The sequence below is a fragment of the Puma concolor genome, chromosome A3 (assembly GCF_028749965.1).
Source record: "Puma concolor isolate L17-30 chromosome A3, mPumCon1.1.hap2, whole genome shotgun sequence".
Taxonomy (NCBI): Eukaryota; Metazoa; Chordata; class Mammalia; order Carnivora; family Felidae; genus Puma; species Puma concolor.
In genome coordinates this window covers 33,866,316-33,889,281 of record NC_141669.1, presented here as the reverse complement: position 1 = coordinate 33,889,281, position 22,966 = coordinate 33,866,316, and the positions used below count along the sequence as shown (strand labels likewise).

At 36.4% G+C, this 22,966-nt stretch overlaps 1 long non-coding RNA gene and 1 pseudogene across 2 annotated transcripts in view; one reads left to right on the top strand and one right to left on the bottom strand.

Annotated features, from left to right (window-relative positions):
• The window catches only part of LOC147582354 (uncharacterized), an 862,122-nt gene that overhangs the window by 519,920 nt on the left and 319,236 nt on the right, over positions 1-22,966 (top strand). For both annotated transcript variants that reach the window (XR_015249015.1, XR_015249014.1), the window contains exons 3-4: positions 3,648-3,720; positions 21,783-21,910. This is a non-coding gene — a long non-coding RNA (uncharacterized LOC147582354). The remainder of the gene's footprint in view (positions 1-3,647; positions 3,721-21,782; positions 21,911-22,966) is intronic.
• Positions 11,273-14,182, bottom strand: LOC112864134 (Y-box-binding protein 1 pseudogene; annotated as a pseudogene).

Below are 22,966 nucleotides of genomic sequence, written 5' to 3'. Positions count from 1 at the left end.
CCAGATCTGTTTTGAAGCTCAGGCCAATAGAACTTACTAATAGATTGGGTATGATGTATGAAAGAAATACTCCAAATGAGGTAGAGTGGATGAGCGAGAGCTGTTGGAAGAGGTAAGGAATCAAAAGCTTAGTTTTTTTTATGTTAAGTTTGAGATGAATATTAGATATTGAGCTATAGATGTTGACTAAATAATTATATATGCAAAGTCTAGAATTCAGAGGAGTAGTCAGCTTCAGAGATATACACTGGAGAATCATAAGTGTATAAATAATACTACGTGGTTAAATAGGGTCTCCTATGGAGTAAGTGTAGGTGAAGGAGAAGTCTGAGGCCTAAATCCTGGGGCTTTCCAACATTTACAGGTTATTGGGAAGGAAAATAGCAGTGATGGAGGTAGGAGGAGAATTGAAGAGATTGATATCTTGAAAATCAAGTGAGGAAAGATGTTAGGATGGAATAAATAATCAACTCTTGAGAAGTTAAACCACTGAATTTTAGCAGGGTTGACCTTGACAATACCTGTTTCTTGGAGTCGTATGGGAGAAGGTTTAATTATACTGGCCTAAATAGAGTAAACGAAGGATAACAAGTAGAGATGATATTTTCAATGAGTCTTATTACATAAGGATGCAAAGAAACGGGGCTTTTAATGGAGCAGAATGTGTGCACAAATACATATTTTAATATGGCATATGTCTTACTGGGTTTTTACTCTAATTAAAATGATCCAACAAGGATGAAAAATTGATAACACAGCAGAGGAGGGTAAACCGACTAGACAAGAGAAGGTTAAATAATGTATAGGAATATTAATATTTTGTCCATAATAACAGAGATAGAGGTAGGTTAGTAGATGTGATCCTAGGGGTGTAGGTGGAAGTCCTCTTTGAATACTTTGATTGAGGTTCATACTGTATCCTGATTGTCCTTAAAAATATTGAAAAATATTATCCTTAAAAGATATTGAAACCCATCGCTCTAATTGTTCTTTGTGAAAAATGGCATGGTTTTTAGTTTACTGAAGAACTTTCAGGTACTTTTACTTTCAAGCCATCACTTTTTTAAAAGACATGATTTTAAATAATTAATATTTGTCAGCTTAATAGAAGGGTTGATAAATATAGACATTATTTTAATGAATCCCTCTTTTCTGACTTGTTTTCAGTTTTTGTGAATGATATCATTAATTTTCTCATGTTCTCTTTCTATTTTCTAACTGGAGCATACTAACTTTCCTATAAATATAACTATTATTAGGAAAATAAAATGGGAAATGTAATTTCTTGGCTGACATCACTTTATGACACTTACTTGAGACTTCAGACAGACTTTGTTCTTGTACAAATCACCTCTTCAAAACTGTGCTCAACTTTAGGAAACGCATTTTACTGCTCATAAAAAAAATGAGAAGAGCCAACTTTATTCTGGAATAGTAGTCCACCTAAAAACATATTCTCAGGAAGACATTCACAACCATATGTCCAATACTAAAGGGCTTTATTTTCATTTTCAAGAGAGGTCATCTAAAGGAGCCGGCAGGATCTCCAATGACTGGTTTACTTCTTGGTAAAATTGAGTAATTTCAAATCCTGTTTATAATGCACTGTTTGGCTGTAATTATTCTCCCAACTCTAAATCTACTGGGTTTTGGGGGAAACAACCAACAAAACACTTGACATTTGCATTTGTGTGGAAAAATTGAGAGCACAAAAGAAAATACTTTAGTCAAATAAGACCTAGTATTCCAGTTACAACTCTATCCTTTGGCATGGGGTCAACTCTGAGATGCTATTCAAGCAATAGGACAAAACTTCCTCCTCAGAGAAGAATGAGGACCAACACCAGAAAGGATTATATCACTGAGCATCTTTAAATCATTTCATTTTTATACATTTTGTGATGTTTTTGAAAGAGCAGAGTTATACTTTAATGATTTTTTTGAACCACTTGGTGTTTAGGTATTTGGTAATGTTCCCTACCTTCTGCAGATCCACTGTTATCCTAGGAAAATGACATGAAACCACCATCTAAAATAAGATATATTCAAAACCACTGAATCTTGAAAAGAAAATCAAATTTGTAAGAAATGGCAAGAATTTTAACATCTCAATATTGATTTTATTACGTATATACATATGTATACACACACACACACACACACACACACATATATATATGTATATGTATGTATATATTTTTTTGAGAGAGAGAGTGCAAACAGAGGAGAGGAGCAGAGGGAGAAGAAGAGAAAATCTCAAGCGTGGAGCCCGATGAGGGGCTCTATCCCACAACCTGAGCCAAAATTAAGAGTCGGATGCTTAACTGACTGAGCCACCCAGGCTCCCCAAATATTGATTTCAGTTAGATAAGTATTATTATTTACACGTCTATAATTTATTAGACAACAAGGCAATGTGATTTCACAAATTTACTGAATCATTATTCAGACAATTTTAAAAAAAGCTTTGCGGAGCAGGGAGCAGAGAACAACCACATACATCTATTACATTATTATAGCCACTTTTTAAAAGTATACTATTGATTGAGAAGAGAATACAAGGAAAACAGTGACAAGGATTGCAGTAAGAGTGAGCATATTTTATGCAATTCATTTTTAAAAATTTTCAGATTAATATAGAAAATTTGCCTGTGTAACACTGGAAGAACTTCTGTTCTTTATATTAATACTTACAAGTGAACCTTTGCTTTCATTTATCTGAAATGATTCCTGGAAAATATGGATATACACATAGATATTTTTCCATTTGTAAAAAATATTGTAATTTAAAAATCCTTTGGATATTTGTATACTTATAAATTAAACATCCATGGAAACAAGAAGGAAAACTTTATTCAGTTGACCATAGCATTGATAAATTCATTTATGCTCAACATTTTACATTTTGATCTTCTAAATTTTAGATCCTAGGTATATGTCTTCTCTAATCATAAAACAATCGGTAGAAAACCAATAGTGAATTCCTATAAAAGCCTACTCAAAGACCATCCTAAAGAGTTGGTAGTCTTCTAAGATCACTCAAACTGGTTTATTATTATCATTGCTATTTTCTTTGAGATTCATAATCTATGAGTGGAAGACAACAGAAATACAAAAGGAAGTTATCTCTTATTCTGAGCTCCCACCGACTGTATGTATTATTTTCTTCTGGGGAAAAAATTTTTGGTGTGTGTTTTTTTTTTAAACGATGAGAAAAATAAAGGTGAGCCTTCAAATAAGATTATCCCAGAAATAATGAGTTTAGGTTTTAACATATGGAGAATTTTTGTATCTCTTCCAGTATAATGCGCCGAAATATTACCAATTAAGACCGTGCAAGGAAAAATTTCATGAAAATATTTTGTTGAGTCAGATTCTTGGCTATACCTATATATATATATATATATATATAAAGGGCTGTTACATAGGTATTAATATTTCCATGTGTATTTTCTTTTAGACAAGAAAGGGGAGAAATAATTAAAATTGTTAAAAATAAAAGAGAATCAGCTGTCAGAGGAGGATATGGGATAACTGGCTATGGGGAGAAACTAGTAAATTCCTTTAGAGCAGAATTTGAAAGCAAATACAGAAGGAAGACCACTGTCTGAAGGATATCAGGATTTACCAAATGCCTTCTTTTCTAGTTGGATTTCCTATTCACGTTGAGTTGGAAATAGAGATGTTTTCTTCAGTCTTCTAATATTCATGTGAAGCGAGGTAAGTGAATTAAAGCCTAATTTTTGTTTATATTTATTTGAATTACTCTATTCAACATAATTTAAAAATGATATAATGTTTAAATTATATGTACTTGTGTAGTATGAATACTGAAAATTATGACAAAGAAAAAGACAAAAGTCTGGAAACATAGTATAGAATTATACTAATTAATTTTCATCATTTTCCAATGAAACTACATTTAGTTTTAGTTTTTTGGCCATATTTACCACAGAATACTTCCCGTGTAGTATTTTCACCGAGGGAATAATTAGGCCTTAGCAAACGAATAAGGTTTTTTGAATGTCAAAATGTGAGTTTTCCTGAGCCTTTTTTATTTCCATACAACCGAATTATTTTCTTCCTTTTCCAAATTTTCTTCCTTAATTTTCTTTAAAAAATTTTTTTTCCAACGTTTATTTTTGAGAGAGAGGGAGAGAGAGCGCGTGTGCGCGAGTGAGCAGGGGAGGGGCAGAGAGAGAGGAAGACACAGTCCAAAGCAGGCTCCAGGCTCCAGGCTGTCAGCACAGAGCCCAACATGGGGCTCAGACCCACGAACCCTGAGATCATGCTCCGAGCTGAAGTCAGATGTTTAACCGACTGAGCCACCCAGACGCCCCTAAATTTTCTTTTCTTAAAAAAATCATCTGAATGAAAGGTCTGAATTTGAATAACCTGTGATTCTATTAAAGATCATAAATTACCTCTGAGACTATTTATAATATATATTATTTGTTATGTTACTTATATAGCATAAACAACAATATAGAAATATTCAAATAACTGTTTGAAAAATGTCTTCTCTGATCCTTCCATATGCTCTATGTCACTCGTCCAACCTTTAGCATGACCTTGGTTCCTGGGTTAATTATTTTATCCTTAACCAAATGTAATTTTTATTATGTCATATATTTATAATATATATCATATCTCTCCATAAAACACTTCTGGAAAATAAAGGGAATGAAAGGCTTTGTGGTGAGTGTAATCAAGGAGATGTAAAAATATTGAGGTCATGAGGAGAAATGTGAAATGCTACATTGATCCATTTTTGAGCATGTCTGGGCCAACCAAAGAACAGTCTACTCCCAAGATGACCATACAATGATGCCTCTGCCAGGAGTCAGACAGGTGAAACTAATTATAGTAGGTGATATCATTAGGAAACACAATCACAACTATAAAATTAACCTCAATAGTGCATCTTAAAGTTTCTGGTTTTGTAATACAAGTACACGTGCAGAAAGATTGAGCTCCCTGAAAGGGAATTGCATGTTTCACTTAGTTTTTAATTTCTTGAAGCCTGATAAGTTGCTTATCATCTGTCAGATGTTGACTAAATATTTATGGTACAATAGGTTGATGTTTTATCAGAAGAACTATAGGAGTCCATTATGAAATATTCCACAACCAAGAGGGAAATCAACCAAATTGACTTTAAATATTTGGCTGAAAGTTACATCTGAAATATTGTTTTGGAAAATTACATACTGAGACAAATATAGGCACAGTGACTGGTTCTCATTATTCTGTACTAACTGTCCTCTCTCTACATATCAAATGTTGGATGATTTCAATTTTTAATTCACACCAAAAAAATATAATCCAACCAAAATAACATTGTCTCTTCCTTTAAAATGCTGTGTTTTATCTTTAAGTTTCTGACACAGTTTCTCTTCCCATTTAATATGAATTTGAAAAGAAAAAGGGCAGCTTTTATATGTTCAATGTAAGAGATGGAAAACTAAAATACAAGACTTCAGGACTGTAGTGTATGGAAAGGAAAAAATGATTATTACTATAAGTGGCTGTGCCTTCCTCCTCTGATTTTTTTGTAAATGATGCAAAGCATTATCTTTTAATTCTACTTTATAATAACAAAAGAATATTGGGTTAAATGGGGTGAATGTTGCTTCTCAATGGAAAAAAATACACGTTTCACTGCAGTCAGTACACAATGCATTTTTTTAAGTGTTTGTGTTATGTTCCTAAGGGGACTTAGAATGACCAATATGAAGTAATTATTTGAAACGGAGCACGCTTGCCTGAGAATCCATCTCACAGAAATAAGACAGTTATTTTTAACATAACTTCTACTATTTTTAACAGATTGTCACATTCAGGTCACAAAAATAATTATAGCATATGGTGCTTTATAGAAAGCTAAAGTCTCTTCAAGTATTGGAAGAGGCTTTCTAATACTTCTTCAGTTGTTTCTAACCATCTCTATTTTTATAGGAAAATCCTAGAACTCTGAGGGTAGCCATATTTCTCATGTTTTAAGAGTGAATGTTTTATAAGTGATCAGAGTAATAAAACTTCAAATTATAGATTCTTGGGGAGATTTTACGTGAAACAGAAATGTAAAATGTTTTATAATAATCATAATATCTAGTATAAATTGAATGTCATGTGTGAGGAACACTTTCATATCACTTCTTTTAAATTCCATGGGCTAGACACACCTACATTTTACAGATGAAAAGATTAGGGCATTGACAGGTAAGTAGCTGTCCGTGGTCTCACAGATACTAAATGGTGAAGTTAGAATTTAGATTTATTGTTTGGGGTTGCATGCAGAGTTCACATGCTTACTGATTATACTCTATCACCTCACCCAACTCAATGTTTGAAACACAGAAGGATACTTTAGAGTCCACGCCCAACCTGTCCCCCAGAGATTTTTAAGCTTTGTTACTGTGGAAGCATAAAAGATTTCCTGAGAGCAAGAAAAGGAAACTTGGATTTATAGCGAAGACTTCCAAAATTACAAATACCAGCCTGAAGTCAAGGTACATCTTTAAAGGTTAAAAGTAGCGAAAGTTTGGGGCACCTGGATGGCTCAGTTGGTCGAGGGTCCAACTTCAGCCCAGGTCATGATCCCGCACTGCATGGGTTCGGGCTCTGTGCTGACAGCTCAGAGCCTGGAGCCTGCTTCAGATTCTGTGTCTCCCTCTCTCTACCCCTCCCCTGCTTGCACTCTGTCTCTCTATTTCCCCAAAATAAATAAACATCAATTTTTTTTTTAAAGTAGCTAAAGGTTAAGAAGAATAGGAGCCAAATAGGCTCTGTGGCATTTGAAAATAGAATATAAAGCAAAAGACGTTGGTACAACTGGGACTGTCCTGATTAAGGGCAGTTTTCTTCTGGTCACTTTATGTACCACTTTAAGTCAAGGATCGCTAAGATAAAAAATGTGCATATATGAAAAGCAGAAATGGTTAGAATCTGGTTTTAAATACATTTAAATAAAATAATACTGAGGGTTTTATCTTCTGTCTTCGTTATATTTTCCATTTTAAGCACAATTAAATGAAGAGAAGGGGCTGTTTCTCATAGGCAGTAATTGGCACATACATTCTATTATTTAAAAAAGAATTCTATATTCTGAGGGCTAGAATTTAAACACCAGCATGTAGAGAATTGGAAGTCAATTTCATAAAGACTTTTGCAACCTCATATGCAGTGAAGTTAGAACTGATTATAATTTTAAAAGGTAAGGCTTGGGGTGCAGGGGTGGCTCAGTGGGTTGAGCATCTGACTTTGGTTCAGGTCATGATCTTGTGGTTCATGAGTTCAAGCCCCACATCGGGCTTGCTGTTGTCACCCTGTCAGTGCATAGCCCCCTTCTGATCCTCTGTCTCCCTCTCTCTCAAAAATAAATTAAACATTTTTTTTTTAAAAAGGTAAGGTTTAATGTTTGTTGCCTTCTAATTACAGAAGTAGAATTTTTCATTCAAAACATTTCATCATGGATTTTTGCTCCCTAGAGGGTCCGAAATTGGTAGAATATATAATTTCTAAATTTTGGAAAGAGATTTGTCATGGTTTTTAGTGAGTTCCTCCATTTTTCTGCCCTTGAGGACCATCAAGTATAAACTCTCATAATAAAGTGGTATAAACCTGGCATGAAGATGAGACCTCCAGATAGACTCAGATATAGAATTAAAAGTAGAAACTTTCATGTGAACACTCAGTCAGAAGTATGAGTTCCTGTTTTGCCCTGGGTTTTTCTGCTTTACCCATTCATCACCCTCAAGTTTTACAGAGTTCTGTGTTTTGAAGGAAGGAAGGAAGGAAGGAAGGAAGGAAGGAAGGAAGGAAGGAAGGAAGAGAAGGAAGAAGGGAGGAGAGGAGAAGAGAAATACCCAAAGAGGGCATTTTTATTTGTAGGGAATTTAGAGATTATTTCCACTCAAGATGGAAGTTTTGGATATTTATTAACTTCTTTGTTATTCTTGTCAAATGAAGAATTGTGGGATTAAATTAAATTAATATGACTTCCATGTTCCCATCTGATACAGTAAGAAACAAAGCGAGGGATTATTTTGGAAAATTCTTTCATCTATATAAATGTTAAAAAACCCCAAATTAGTGGAAATTGCTTATTAGATCATTTCATGTCTATGGTTCCATACCTGTTAAATAATAAAAAATACGATGATTTAAATTACTCTTTTTGCAAAAATTAGGAGAAAAATAGATTTATACTGAGCTGAAAATTTGAATTCAACCATTATTTTTTAAAAAGCAAATGTGGTTGTTTTTTGACCACTCTCTACATGCCAGCACTCACCTCTTCCCTGATTTCATGGAACCTAAGGCGTCACAATTTTTCTGTGACTATTCCCAGGTGGAGAAACAAAAACTGCACTGCAGAAGCATGGCTACAAGCCTGGCTGTGAATTAAATTAATTGCAAAGTAAGTGTTCTGTTCTGTGTTCCAATATGTTGCTTATTTCATTAAACTTCAGTTAAGGAGTGTTTACTTAAATCTGTACAGGACGACCTCAATTTTATATTCTCTCAAATATCATATATACCGAGAATATATTGAAGAGCACTTATTTGATCTTGAAGTAGAAAAATGCAAGTTAACTCAACTTGATCAACATTTATTTACCTTGATATAGAGTGGATATATGTTTTAAATGAGAAAACTGTCCAAAACTGAATTGTTTACCAGACGCAGAGAGAATCCAAGTCCTAGTTTTGACTATAACTATAGGAAAATTTTAATGCACAGATTCACACACAGACACACACAGAGGCTGTTTTGAACAGTTCCAGCGTGCATGAGTTTCAGCTATGGCGACTTAGTTAAATAACACCACCCCCCAGAAATACAGTTCAAATTTTAATTACAGTTTATTAACTGTGAATAATTGCATAAAGTACCAGTGATACTACTAGTTCATTGGCCCACAAATCACTGCATAAATAACAGAAGTGCATCATTATCGACGACCAGTCCTCTCATTTGTTTCAAAGTCTGCCCATGAGTAGTCACTGCTCACCTGTTAGTTCATAACCCGGTAGCAGGTCCCAGAGTAAGGGATGCCAGTAAAATATTCCACGTTAAAGGAACTCTCAAAGATATTTCAGACATTGAAAGCACAAAAACTAAAATGTTGGAAGGTAATCTAAATTTAGAAAGAAGTATGATAGTTTGCTAAGGCATAGAAAAGGTCTCTGCTTCATATAAATTATACAACAAGAACAGTAAGGTAAGCACCGTTCAAATGTCCCTTGGTAAGTTTTTTACAAAAGAAATAAAATATTTTAATTTCTCAGTGGTTCTAGTATTACAAATTGCAGTATACTAAATAAATATTAATTTTACTGTTTTTCATCCTTTGATACATTTATAATAGACAGTAAGAGGGCTTTGAATGCCTTGACAAAAACTTTAAAGATCATGGAACAATCAACATTTTTCTTATCAATTATTAATATTACACAGGTTCAGGCTTCACAGTCATTTATACATAACTGCACTACCATACAATGTAAGAACTACGTATAAGATGAGATTAAAGGGTTTTGGTTTTTTTTACATTTTTATTTATTTTTGAGAGACAGAGCACAAGTGGGAGAGGGACAGAGAGAGAATGAGACACAGAATCTGAAGCAGGCACCAGGCTCTGAGCTGTCAGCACAGAGCCCGATACGGGGCTCAAACTCATGAACTGTGAGATCATGACTGGAGTGAAAGTTGGTCGCTCAACCGACTGAGCCACTCAGGTGCCCGATGAGATTAAAGTTTTAACCTCCAATTTGAAATAGATGTGTATGTCTTCCTCTGAGAGTAATTTCGTTATTAGAGGACTTAACTGATCAGTAATAAAGAGAAAAATATTTCTGGTGAGAGCTTATTTTTTCTTCCTTAATTGATCCTTTCTGAATTCTGAGTAAGAAAGCTGTCAGTAACAGGAGGAAAGTGCTTTCTCAAGGACAGTATTGAGAAAGGAATAATCTTCCCTGCTAGCTAATAACTCAGCAAGATTAAAATGACAGGTTTCTGTAGACCCCTCTCTGTTAACACAGCAGGTACTGGTCCTTTTGTTTTTCTTCTTGACAATTGTTTAAACCTTCATTAATAGGTGCTTGGCGTGTGTGTTGACTTTTTTTTTGAAAAAATCAAGTTGTAAACTTTGATTACAAATTAAAAATGATCTTCTTGGGGCGCCTGGGTGGCGCAGTCGGTTAAGCGTCCGGCTTCAGCCAGGTCACGATCTCGCGGTCCGTGAGTTCGAGCCCCGCGTCGGGCTCTGGGCTGATGGCTCAGAGCCTGGAGCCTGTTTCCGATTCTGTGTCTCCCTCTCTCTCTGCCCCTCCCCCGTTCATGCTCTGTCTCTCTCTGTCCCAAAAATAAATAAAAAACGTGGAAAAAAAAATAAAAAAAAAAATGATCTTCTTAAAAATCTCAACTTGAGGGGCGCCTGGGTGGCGCAGTCGGTTAAGCGTCCGACTTCAGCCAGGTCACGATCTCGCGGTCCGTGAGTTCGAGCCCCGCGTCAGGCTCTGGGCTGATGGCTCGGAGCCTGGAGCCTGTTTCCGATTCTGTGTCTCCCTCTCTCTCTGCCCCTCCCCCGTTCATGCTCTGTCTCTGTCTGTCCCATAAATAAATAAAAACGTTGAAAAAAAAAAAAAAATTTAAAAAAAAAAAAAATCTCAACTTGACCAAATGTGAAACAATTTAAAAACCTTAAAAAAAATTTTTTTTTTACATTTATTTATTTTTGAGAGACAGAGAGAGACAGAGCACAAGTGGGGGAGGGGCAGAGAGAGAAGGAGACACAGAATCAGAAGCAGGCTCCAGTCTCTGAGCTGAGCCCGACACAGGGCTCGAACTCACAAGCCGTGAGATCGTGACCTGAGCCAAAGTCGGACGCTTAACCGACTGAGCCACCCAGGTGCCCCTAAAAACCTTGAAAAGGCCTATTGAGAAAAAACAGGCTTAAAGAAGCAAAACAAGACAAAAACAAACAAACAAACAAACATGTTTGTCATTACCAAAAAGGGGCATCTTTAGGTAAAAATAATAAAAGCCCCTTGCTACATAGATAATGCAGATAATCCTGCTTATCTGGTCCATGAGCAAAAGGCAAGCACTTAAGATCATCTGCTCCAATCTTTTGTTCATTTCTTCTTGCTGGAATTTCATATTAATTTCTTCATGTTGGGTGACTAAATCAGACGATGGTAGAGTTGGTAAGCTGGCATTTACTCAGCCCCACCCTGCTCAGCCTGGGAGCTGACTGATGAATTCTCAGCTGGTCTCTTCCTCAGCTTGTGCCTTAGGGTTTTCCCGGCATCTGTGTAGGGGTTTGAAGTAGCCACAGTACCTATGTTGAGGTGGCTGCTTGACATTGGGTCTCATCTCCTTGATTTTCCATATCTTCTGCATTGATTCTCCCTAGCCTGTGGTTGGCTCCGAGAATCCCTCCGGAACTGTGCTCTGTACCCCCAATATACTCTCTCACTGGCCTACCTTGTTCTCCTGCACTCTGGTTGTCCGCTCCCTCCATTACCTCTCCCTGTGCTGGAGGGTCAGAAGGCTGTGGCTGATTCCCAGTGGGTCTCTGCAAGCAGATAGGTGGGAACGGTGGCCTGCCGGAGGGCGGCGCTGTGGGGCCTGGCCTTCTGGAACATGCTCTGATCCCTCCTTCTTTGCTCTACTTTCGCTATTTGGGTAATTTTGCTGGGAATTGCATGGAGGACCCCTGTCACGTCGAGGGCATCTCTCAAGGTCACGGTCGGCTGCATATTTACTGCTTTGCCCTGGAGCTCCGCCAGGGCCTGCCACATTTGCTGCCTCCACACCCTTTTCTCCCTCAACATCAAACTCCGCCATCCCTGGTCACCTACCCTGCCACGATCCTTCCGGGGTTGTAATGTACAATTACATCTTCCTTGGTGTCATTCCTGTTGATGAAACCATATCCGTTTCTTACACTGAACCACTTTTGTGTTCTTAAAACCTTCCTTGTGTTGACCTCTTTGTTCCCTGGGGACAAACACTACCGATGTGAGGCCACCGGGCTGCAGCTCCCTGCACTCCTGCCTGTCGAGGTGCCGCCCTTGATGTCCGCAACGCTGAGGGTGCGGGCGGTGGGCAGTTGCTGGTCTTGGCCTTGCAGCTCTCCTGGCGGGGCGGGGACAGAGGCAGGCTGCTGGTTGCGGCACCTCCTCCGTGGGTATGACGGTGGGGCCCGGAATCCGCTACCCGTTGAACTCCTTATTGTTCCTTTTTCACAACTTCAGAAACACGTGTCTCTAGGTCATCTGCCAGTGAACCACTCGCCAAACGTAGAGATTCTCAAGCTCTACTGTTATTAGATCTACAGCAAAGGGTTAAACGGGTCCAACTTTGGCTCAGGTCATGACCTCCAGGTTTGTGAGTTCAGCCCACATCAGGCTCTGGGCTGACAGCTCAGAGCCTCGTGTTACAGCAAATACTCGGCTCCCTGGAAGGGACAGGCAACATGCACTCAGGCAATCCGAAAAGACTGTTTATTTCGAACTGGTGCCTGTCCAACGGAGTCATCTCCAAAGGCTGAGCACCTAGCTTAGGTTTTATTGGCCTTTTATACATATGTGCTTCCTGCTTGGGCGGGGCTAGTACAGTCAAGATTCTGGTTCCTGGCTGCAGGCTTATACAAGCAGCAAGCAAGACTTCAGAAGCCAAAAGCTTGCAAGGGGGAGTATCCGGCCTCTGACATCAGGCTGCCCCTCTTTGTCTGCTTTTTACCACCTTTCTTTCCCCTGGAACCTGCTTCAGATTCTGTGTCTCCTCTCACTGCCCCTCCCCCGCTCACACTTTGTCTCTCCCAAAAATAAACAAACATTTAAAGAAATTTTTCGTGGCACCTGGGTGGCTCAGTCGGTTGGGTGCCTGACTTCTGCTCAGGTCATGATCTCACGGGTTTGTGGGTTTGAGCCCTGTGTAGGGCTCTGTGCTGACAGCTCGGAGCCTGGAGCCTGCTTCAGATTCTGTGTCTCCCTCTCTGTCTACCTTTTCCCCACTCATACTCTATCTCTCTCTCTCTCAAAAATAAACATTAAATAAACAATAATTTTAAAATGTTTAAGGATATACAGCAGAGATAAATCACAGAGATTCAAACTCTACAGCAAAGAGAAAGGAACAAACTGATAATGCCCACAAGATAGATGAAACTCAAAGTCATTATTCTCAGTGAAGGAAATCAGACACAAAATAATACATATCCAATAAAAACTCTGAAATGCAAACCGATGCGTAGTGATAGAATATCACAGTAGCTAGCCAGCACATGGACTGCAGAGGGACAGAAGCATGCTTCTGTAGTTGATGGAAACAGCATTTGTATCTTGTGGTGGTGGGTTCTCAGCATATACATCTCTCAAAATTGATGGACGTGTGCTCCTCGAATGGAGGAGTCATATATACATTTTATCACACTAAAGTTATTTAAAAATCATAGACATTCAAGATTCCAGCAAGGTTAGGCTAGAGTGTGGTAAACCCGAGAGGCACCAAAATGTATTCTTTCTACAATAGAAATCTTCCACAAAGATTTCTACAATAATTTTTTAATTCTGTGTTCTCCATCACAAAACTTAAAAAGACAAACGTCACAGGTGACAGCTTCTTTGAACTGATAGGTGTTATTCAAATAGGTGTTCATTTGTGTGTATACTGGCATACCTCATTTTATTGTTCTTTGCTTCATTGAGCTTCCCAGATCCTGCATTTTTTACAAATTGAAGGTTTGTGGCAACCCTGCCTAGAGCAAGTCTGTTGGTGCCATTTTTTCCAACAGCATTTGCTTACTTCCTGTCTCCGTGTTGGTAATTCTCATAGTATTTCGAACTTTTTAAGTATTATTATATTTGTTATGGTGATCTGTAATCAGTGACTACGACTCACTGAAAGCTCAGATGATGGTTATTAGCATTTTATAGAAATAAAGTATTTTTTAATTAAGATATGTACAATGGTTTTTTTGACATAATGCTGTTGCACACTTAATAGACTATAGTATAGTGTGCATATAACTTCTGTATGCCCTGGAAAACCAAAAATCCCTTTGACTTGCTTTATTTCAACATTTGCTTTATTGCAGTGCTCTGGAACTAAATCCACAATATCTCTGAGGTATGCCAATGATTCTTTGGTGCTACATAGCAGTGCCATGGTATTCTAATCATTATTGCTATGATCAGAAAAGAAGTGGTATAGATTTTCTATATGAATTATTCCTTCCCATTAAGTGAATATTAATTTGTGCTGATCAAGCAAAGATTTGCAGAGCTCAGGAAAGGGAAACATGTATCATTAAATCTCTGCAAAGTGGGTATGTTGTTAACATCTCAACTCAAAAGTGCTTGCCATGTTTAAATAGTGAGAGGAAAAAAATCCCTTCTAATGCTTTAATTTTACTTGTATTATAGTTTTTTTTTAAATAGATGTATAAGATGTATAAGAACTTTGTCATGTATACATTATTTATACCCATACAGGTTAAATGTTATTATAAGAATAGCTCAAAGTCATTTTTCTTTAAAAGGAATTTTTAAATTATTCAAATTTGAGAAATGGCTAACAAGATCACTTTGAAAATGTTGCTAATTTTGTTGTAACTTCGTATCTGGTAATCTACGTCTATCAAAAGTAGTATGTCATTAAAATTCAATATGGAAGCATTATTTGAAGTCATAATATTCGCTCTGGTTGTTCACTGTACATATACAATATTTTAGTGATATTATCAATTAAACAAGGGTTATTAGCTCTTCTTGATAAGTGACTATGATTTTATTCAGGTACTATGAAAACTCATTTCTGTTTATAAATTGCAATTATCAAATGTGTTAGAACATAAGCAGTTCACACTTGGGATCACTGATATGTATGGCATGATTTTTAATGAACTGGCTGCATTAAAATACATTTTTTGAAAGCTGCATTTTTAAAAGATATTTCTGATAATTTCTCTGTTGGGTATGTTAAAAACAAACATGTTTTCCTTAGCAACCAGGATACGTAATGAGAAAACTGGAGACAGAAAATTCTGTGAGTCCATTTGTTCCAGCTAATGCTAAACTAGTATAAAGGCATTTTCTGATGATTTTTTTTCATGTTCTCCATTTCAATAAACCTGAAAATCATAGCTCAAGCCTCCAGTGGAAGCAAGGAAGCCAGCTGGAATTTGCTCAACCTTGAGAAGCAGGAAAAACAACAACAAAACAAGAATACCAATTAGAGAAAGCCAAAAATTGTAATGGAAAAAAAATTCATAACAATTAGAATCTCTCCCTGCCCTCGCTTCCCTTTTGTTCCTATCCAGCAACCGACTGGACAGTGGGCCTTGGACATTGGAATCGCTCTGTTTCATAGTCAACACAAAGATAGCATTCCTTTGTTTTTAAAAGAGAAGGTTTTCCAAAATGAATCCATACAATGATGGGTTTAGGGAAGAGTAGATTATTTTTATGAGAAAGCTAGTCAAAGCTATGAGGACTTAAACTGGAAATATTCAATGATACCTTTAGTCTGGCCAGTTATTTTTACACTTTGAAATCCACCTAACAATTAATTTTTAGCAATTTTGCAGAAAGAGGACAGGGACAAAGGGCTCACATGTCACATATCACTTGAGCTTCATTCTGTGACTTAACTGCTTTAATAGTGTGCAAGACAACACTATTTAAGATGAGGCAGCTAAGTGATTCAGTAGATCAGACTCACATCTTATATCCACTGGCCCGTGTGTTGACTTCTGCAAGTTACTTCCCCTTTACAAATCCATTTTATAGCTTTAAATGAAGTGAATAGACTAGCTCTGACATATTCAGTCAAAGCTTCCATGAGTATACCTTCCATGAGTATACCTCAGAGGCACCTAGGGATCAGAATAGAGAGTGACCGAGCAAATGTCTGTCCACCTGTCCCTCACCCCCATCCTTACCCCCATTCAACAGAAAACACCACTATTATGTATTTATAGAATGCACTTGGGTGGACTTTTTTTTTTTTTTTTTAGAGAAAAGGGACCTACAAATATATTTTTAAGTGCTTATAACTATTAAAATAAATTATCTCTATGGTGCCTTCTAAGATCTGGAATTAAACCTAGCAATGGAAAGTGACATTTAGAACTTGTTAATGCTGTAAATGATGATACCAGCATGTCACTAAAAGATAGGCATGTTTAATATAATAAGTTCCCCCACTTAAAACCAGGTTGTGAGGCATATATTTGTTCATAAGTTGGCTGTTTGGGAGATGGAAAGCATTTTTTCATTGAAACAGTTTTTAAGGTGAAGTGGGGGAAAAAAAGAAAAAAAAAAAAACACTAATTTAACTGCCAAAGTAAAAATGGTCCATTTTCAATAAAGAAGAGTGGGAGCTATGCTCTCACAAAAGCAGCAATTAAAATTCAGGTAGGAAAACAGTAGCGTAGATGGACTTTTAAACCTCTTTGTTTGTAATATTTGAAGACAAATGACTTTAGAGTTATTTAATCTATTTCACTATGTTCTTTGATTTTGAAAGTTACCCAGAGACATGAGTTGAGAGATAGCTCTTTTCTGGTGTTGGCATGGTGACTGGGAAATAAAACAATTAAAAAATTTAAAAAGCCAATGGTCATTGAACTTTATTCAGAATGAGAGATATGTTCAACTCCATACCCCTCAAACATTAAAAATGTGTGTTAAAAGTGGGGGCAGGGGGCGGGAAGTAGCAACAATACCTTTTACTGTGTAAGTATCCCTACCTTAGTTCAAATGTATTGATTTCTAATCAGAAGAATTCAGGTTCTTCTGAGTTCTGCCGATAACTCAGGTAGTGGCTCTATTAAGACTGCTGGAATGCTCATATGCTTTGAAAATCTTCCCTGAGGCAAGAAAGTTTGTTTAAAAGATTAGTAACTGAAGGGGCGCCTGGGTGGCTCAGTCGGTTGGGCAGCCGGCTCTTGATTTCAGCTCTGGTCATGATCTCATGGTTTGTGGGCTCAAGCCCCACATTGGGCTCTGGACTAATGGTGCCGAGCCTACTTGGGACTCTCTCTCTCTTCTGTCTCTGTGCCCACTCTCTCTCTCTCAAAATAAATAAATAAACTTAAAATAAAATAAATTAAAAAAGAAAGATTAATAAGTGAAGATCTATGAAAAGCAAACATAAGCAAATCTGTCTATGCAATCTAGTCAATAGAAATACCAATAATCTACTTATTTTACATACTATTAATTCCACTTAATTAAAAATATCATATTTGGAAATGTTTCCAATACCCTAGAGGAAAGTCTGTTTCATTTATGCTGGAATATTTTCAGGCTACGTAGTGAAATGGGAGAAGATGATTTAGAATCCATAGCTTATGAATAAATACATTGCTCAACATTCTGAATAAATGGGACAAACTTCAAAAGGTATTATAGTAATTTCTATAAAATTCTACACTGGTGAACATAGAATTTTATAATTCTTGGTTGTTTATATATTTTGGAAGCATCAGTGCCCTCTTGACCTTCCAGCAGTGGAATAATTGGGCATCCCACAAAAATTCTAGTTTCCATGAGCCTGATTGTGGGAAGTAGAAATCCCAAATTATTATATCCCACGATTATACTTATCATGAAGAGAGTTCAATGGTCATTCATTCTAAAAGCTAATACACCTTGGGCACTTTCCATATATTCCGACACCCTGCAATAATGAAGGAAAATTGCTAATAATTCACCTATAACTACTGTACTGAGGTTCATCTTTATTGTTTCATCATTAAAATAAGAATTCTTCCATATTTTTATTTTTTAAGCACCATGACAGGACCTCTTTCTTTGCCCAGTCACAAGTACACAGAATTCCTCTCCTGACTTTGATGATAGGCATGCATTAGTGCATTCTCTCACACAACACACATACACACACACACACACACACACACACACACACACACACACAATTATCTTTCCAATTCCCCACTTCCCTTATTATAGCACAAATCTCCCTGTGCAAGAAATTTGAAGGTTGAGTATATTCCTACAAGGTTTTAAACATCAGAAGGAATGTGCTTCTTAGGTAATTATTTTTAGGAAGATAGTATGTACTTTTCCAGGCAGAGGTTTCATTTAAATATGAGCATGAGTGATACATCACACATAGTAGTTCTGTGACATTTGGGGGAGAAAGGTATCACCGAAAACACACACATGCATCCTGTGGTATTAGGAAAATTATGGCTTCATTAGATTTCTGTTTAATTCCCGGAATCACTATTGTTTCTTGGAAACATACATTTCAGAAAGAGAAAAATGTATTTCCCTTTTCTGAGAAAGCAAAACCCAGGGGCCAAGTATGACTTTTCTTTATGAAATATTTGCATGGTCTTCCAACAACGTCAACATATTGGTGGATGTTGTTTTTCTTCTATATTTTCTTTCTCCTACTATGGGAGATAAAAATGACTGGATGGGAGAGAAAGATGTTCTCTAGATTATAGAGTTCTTTGGCAACATTTTGAATTTCTTTGCTATCCTGATTCATTAATCTGCATCCCACACGATTGAAGAATTACATATGCCTAACCAAAAATTTTATTTACTATAAAATAAACATTTAAATACAATATTCTACAAATTCTACTTCTGTAACAAAAATGTTTCTATTAATTTCTTGCCAAATGTTATTACGTAAGATATACTATGCAATGTTTCTTAATTTGAAATCAGGATTTTTTCCCAATCATGAAAAAAGACAGTGGTTTTTAGAAACTCTAAGGTAACAGTTTTTGTATCCTATCATAATTAATCTTGTGTGTAAATAAAGGGCTTTATAAGATTCTGCTTCTAAACCCTGTTTCTGAAGTCTTAACCCAGAATCTTCATAAAATTTATTACAAGTACACTAATTTAGAATTCTAGTTAAATGCAAATTAATATATACCTCCTTAAGAAAAGTTATTTAAATTGAGTTGAAAAAAAGTTAAAGGTGGCTTAAATTAAAAGTGGAATAGGGGCGCCTGGGTGGCGCAGTCGGTTAAGCGTCCGACTTCAGCCAGGTCACGATCTCGCGGTCCGTGAGTTCGAGCTCCGCGTCAGGCTCTGGGCTGATGGCTCAGAGCCTGGAGCCTGCTTCCGATTCTGTGTCTCCCTCTCTCTCTGCCCCTCCCCCCTTCATGCTCTGTCTCTCTCTGTCCCAAAAATAAATAAACGTTGAAAAAAAAATTTTTTTTAAAAAAGTGGAATAAAAATTAGATACAATAGTTGGGATATAAGAGAGGCACCATAAATAAGATTTAAAATGTTTTAGGTGGGGGCACCTGAGTGGCTCAGTCGATTAAGCGTCTGACCCTTGATCTCACCTGGGATGGAACCTTGTATCAGCAGGGAGCCCACTTGGGATTCTTTTTCTGCCCTCCCCCTCCTCCTATTCTCTCTCTCTCTCTCTCTCTCTCTCTCTCTCTCTCTGTCTCTCTCTCTCTGTCTCTGTCTCTCTGTCTCTCTGAAATAAATAAATAAATAAATAAATAAATAAATAAATAAATAAATATTTAAAAAAATAAAATGTCTTAGGTGGTAGGTTAGCTGAGTTGTTAGAATAGCTTAAAAAAAAACAAAAGAAAAACATGCAATTAATGCAGATTTATATTTAATTGCCTGTGTTAATAATGTTGCCTTTTAAATGGTTTAAGTATAATGTGGTAAACTGCAGTTCTAGGAGCTTCTACGTGTATATATGTACTCAGGTAACCAGCGGCCAGATTAAGATACATGATGTTTCAGAAGTGCTCATCATGCCCCTTTTCAGTGAATACCCTGCACACTCAGGGTAACCAGCATTCTCTGTAACCTATCACAATAGGCTAATTTTGCCACTTCGTGGAATTCATATAGAAAAAAATCATACACGGTGTATTCTGTGTGACCATCTCCTTTTTCTCATCTTTACATCTGTGATATTTATCTATACCGTTGAGTGTAACAGTAGTTCATCTCTTATTTCTAAGTAGTGTGCCACAGAATTTACACCACAAATTATTTGTACGCACGTGCTACTAGTAAGGAGCAGGCCAAGCCTCTGTGCTCAGTACACAGTTTATTCAAACATGCCCATCATAGTCTCTTTCGCCACCTCTCATCTCCGAAGGGGAAGGACCAACGATGGAACCCAAAGGGGAAGATCCCCATCTTTTATGCAGTAGGATGATATATTATTTATTTTTGTTGCTGTTCTCTGCATTTCCATTATCATGGAGAAATAAACCTCTAAACTCAGAATTCAAAACCCAAAGAGAGCCACTCCCTTCCATTCTTAAGAGAATGGCAGGACTCAATGACTGATAATTTTATGAATCTTCCCTGAAGGCTGTAGGCAGAGTGTAGGAAGAGGACAGGGATTTGATGTTAACAGAAATAGTCATTCTGCAGGTGGACAGGACACACGTGCTTGAAAGCAGGCAGGCGGTAACGTATTGATGGATGTGATGTGAGAAGGATGTTAGTATCATTTGAGCGGATGCATGCAAGAACTCAACAATTTCAGGTTCGAAAGTTCCTTTGGCTCAATAGATCTTTACATATCACTTGATCTAAAAACATGCCCTCAGCTTTCTCAAACTTTCAAATCATTTTTCCAGTTTTTCAGATAACTTCCCCAGCTATAAATACATGAGGTAAATTGCATGTAATTAAATTATCATGATTTAGGGGCGCCTGGGTGGCTCAGTTGCTTAAGTGTCACTTCGGCTCAGGTCATGATCTCGCGGTTCATGAGTTCGAGCCCCATGTGGGACTCTGTGCTGACAGGTCAGAGCCTGGAGCCTGCTTCAGATTCTGTGTCTCCCTCTCTCTCTGCCCCTCCCCCACTCATGCTCTCTCTCCGTCTCTCAAAAAATAAATAAATGTTAAAAAAGAAAATTAAAAAAAGTTATCATGATTTGTTTCCTGTTACCTTAGCACCTCTAGCCCTCACCTTTTTTAGGAACCTGGATGACAGCCCTTTTATTCTGAAGTATGGTTTGTATCTCAACAAATAAAATTAGATATTATATAGGACCAAGGTTATTCTTGAAGTAGTTCCTGGTTTTTTTCTGCAACGATTAAATGTGTTTTAATTATAAACATGTTTTATAAAGTTTAAAAACTGATAGAAAACATATTAAAATTTATTTTATTTTATTCTTAAAATTTTTGTGTGTGTGCGTTTCTATTTCTAAAATGTGGGAAAAAAAATTTCGGTGCAACATATTGATTTTTAAGTAAACAACAGGCATTTGCAATTATATGTTTCATGCTTCATATTTTTTCTTATTAATTAAATTATTTATTTACTCTTATTTCACTTGCACCACAGCCCAACATTCAAACTGTACTCTTAACTTATTTTTAGTTCTAGAGAATTATTGACATTTGTAGATAAATCCATTGTTCACAGAATAAATCAATGTCACATTTTATGTACTATTAAAATTAATAAGGCATCTAATTTATATATAATTCTTGAAGTTTTAGAAATATTATTTTTCACCACCTGTGATATAAAATACATTAAAATATTTGATATGGTCAGCAATTCATAAGTATTTATTTTTTCTACATCATTATTTCTTCCAGTCATGCACCATTCAATAAAGGAAAAAAATGTTCATTTTTAAGAAAATCTCACAAAACCCATGGTGTTCAGTTTTGCATAAATAATTCAACATCATGTGTTGCAGTATTTTTGTCTTATTTTGCTTTGTTTTGTTTTATTGAAATGTAGCTGACATACAATGTTATATTCGTTTCAGGTGCACACCATAGTGTTTTGACAATTCCATATATTATGCTGTAGTCACCATGATATGTGTGGCAGTGTTTATTATAAAGAATCATCACTTTGCCATCGGAAGAATGACAGTAAGCTCATTATACCAAGGTGGGTCAGTTTTATGATTGTTCTTAAAATACTTGTTTCTATATCATAGAGAAAATTGGTTGCTTTAAAAACCAATTTCTGAAGGTAATCCATTTTAAAAGGTAAAAGTAAACCTTAGACTACTCTAAAATGCTCACTTTTATGCAAACAGTTATTATGGATTAATGTATTGTTAGACATGATGATCTTTCAGTGATTATTTCAAATTGATGATGTTCTGGAGTTACCAACTAAAAATTTGAAAAGGAAAAGTCAGTAACTGGATGTCAAATGATGATACCACGTTCAGTAAGGTTTTGTCCGAACTAACCTGATTTTCTGTGGTGACAGGATTAGCAAATTGCATGTTGTGGATAGAATAAGCCCTTAATTTTATTTAGACATTATTAAAATCTTTCATAGTGTATTTTCTAAAACACTGGGAAAATATTTATTGACAGCAATATACTCCACTGATAAACTCCCAAAGAGTGTGGCTCTTAATGGATTCATAGCAGTGTCTTTTATGGACTGATACAGAGCTGTCAACAGTTTTATCAACAACTTGGAAGATGAGAGAGAAGACACGGTTATCAAATTTATAAATGACTAGAAACCAGAAAGGTTAATTAATGTAAGAAATAAGATGCAAGAAAGTGTCTATGACTATGAACAGCCAAGTCAACATGATGAATTTTAAATGTAGAATATGCATTTCACATTAAAAGATATATTAAAATAGCAGGGGAAATCAACTTGAAAATGATTCTATATAGTTTTGGGTGTGCAAGTGTGTGTGTGTGTGTGTGTGTGTGTGTGTGTGTGTCCATGTGTATGCTGGTAAGAGAGTTAGTAGTTTTATTTACAAACAAAACTAATGTTAACTAAGAATATCAAATGACACTTAGAGGTGACTGGAAGCTTGAGTTACATTAATAGAAAAATAGCAATTTGACAAGAGAAATACCAACTCTTCTGTGCTCTCTCTGGTTGTACTGCAGCATTATACACAAGTTTGGGAACCACATTTTAAGATCAACAATGACAAACTGAATAACTTGTCCATCAGTGATTCCT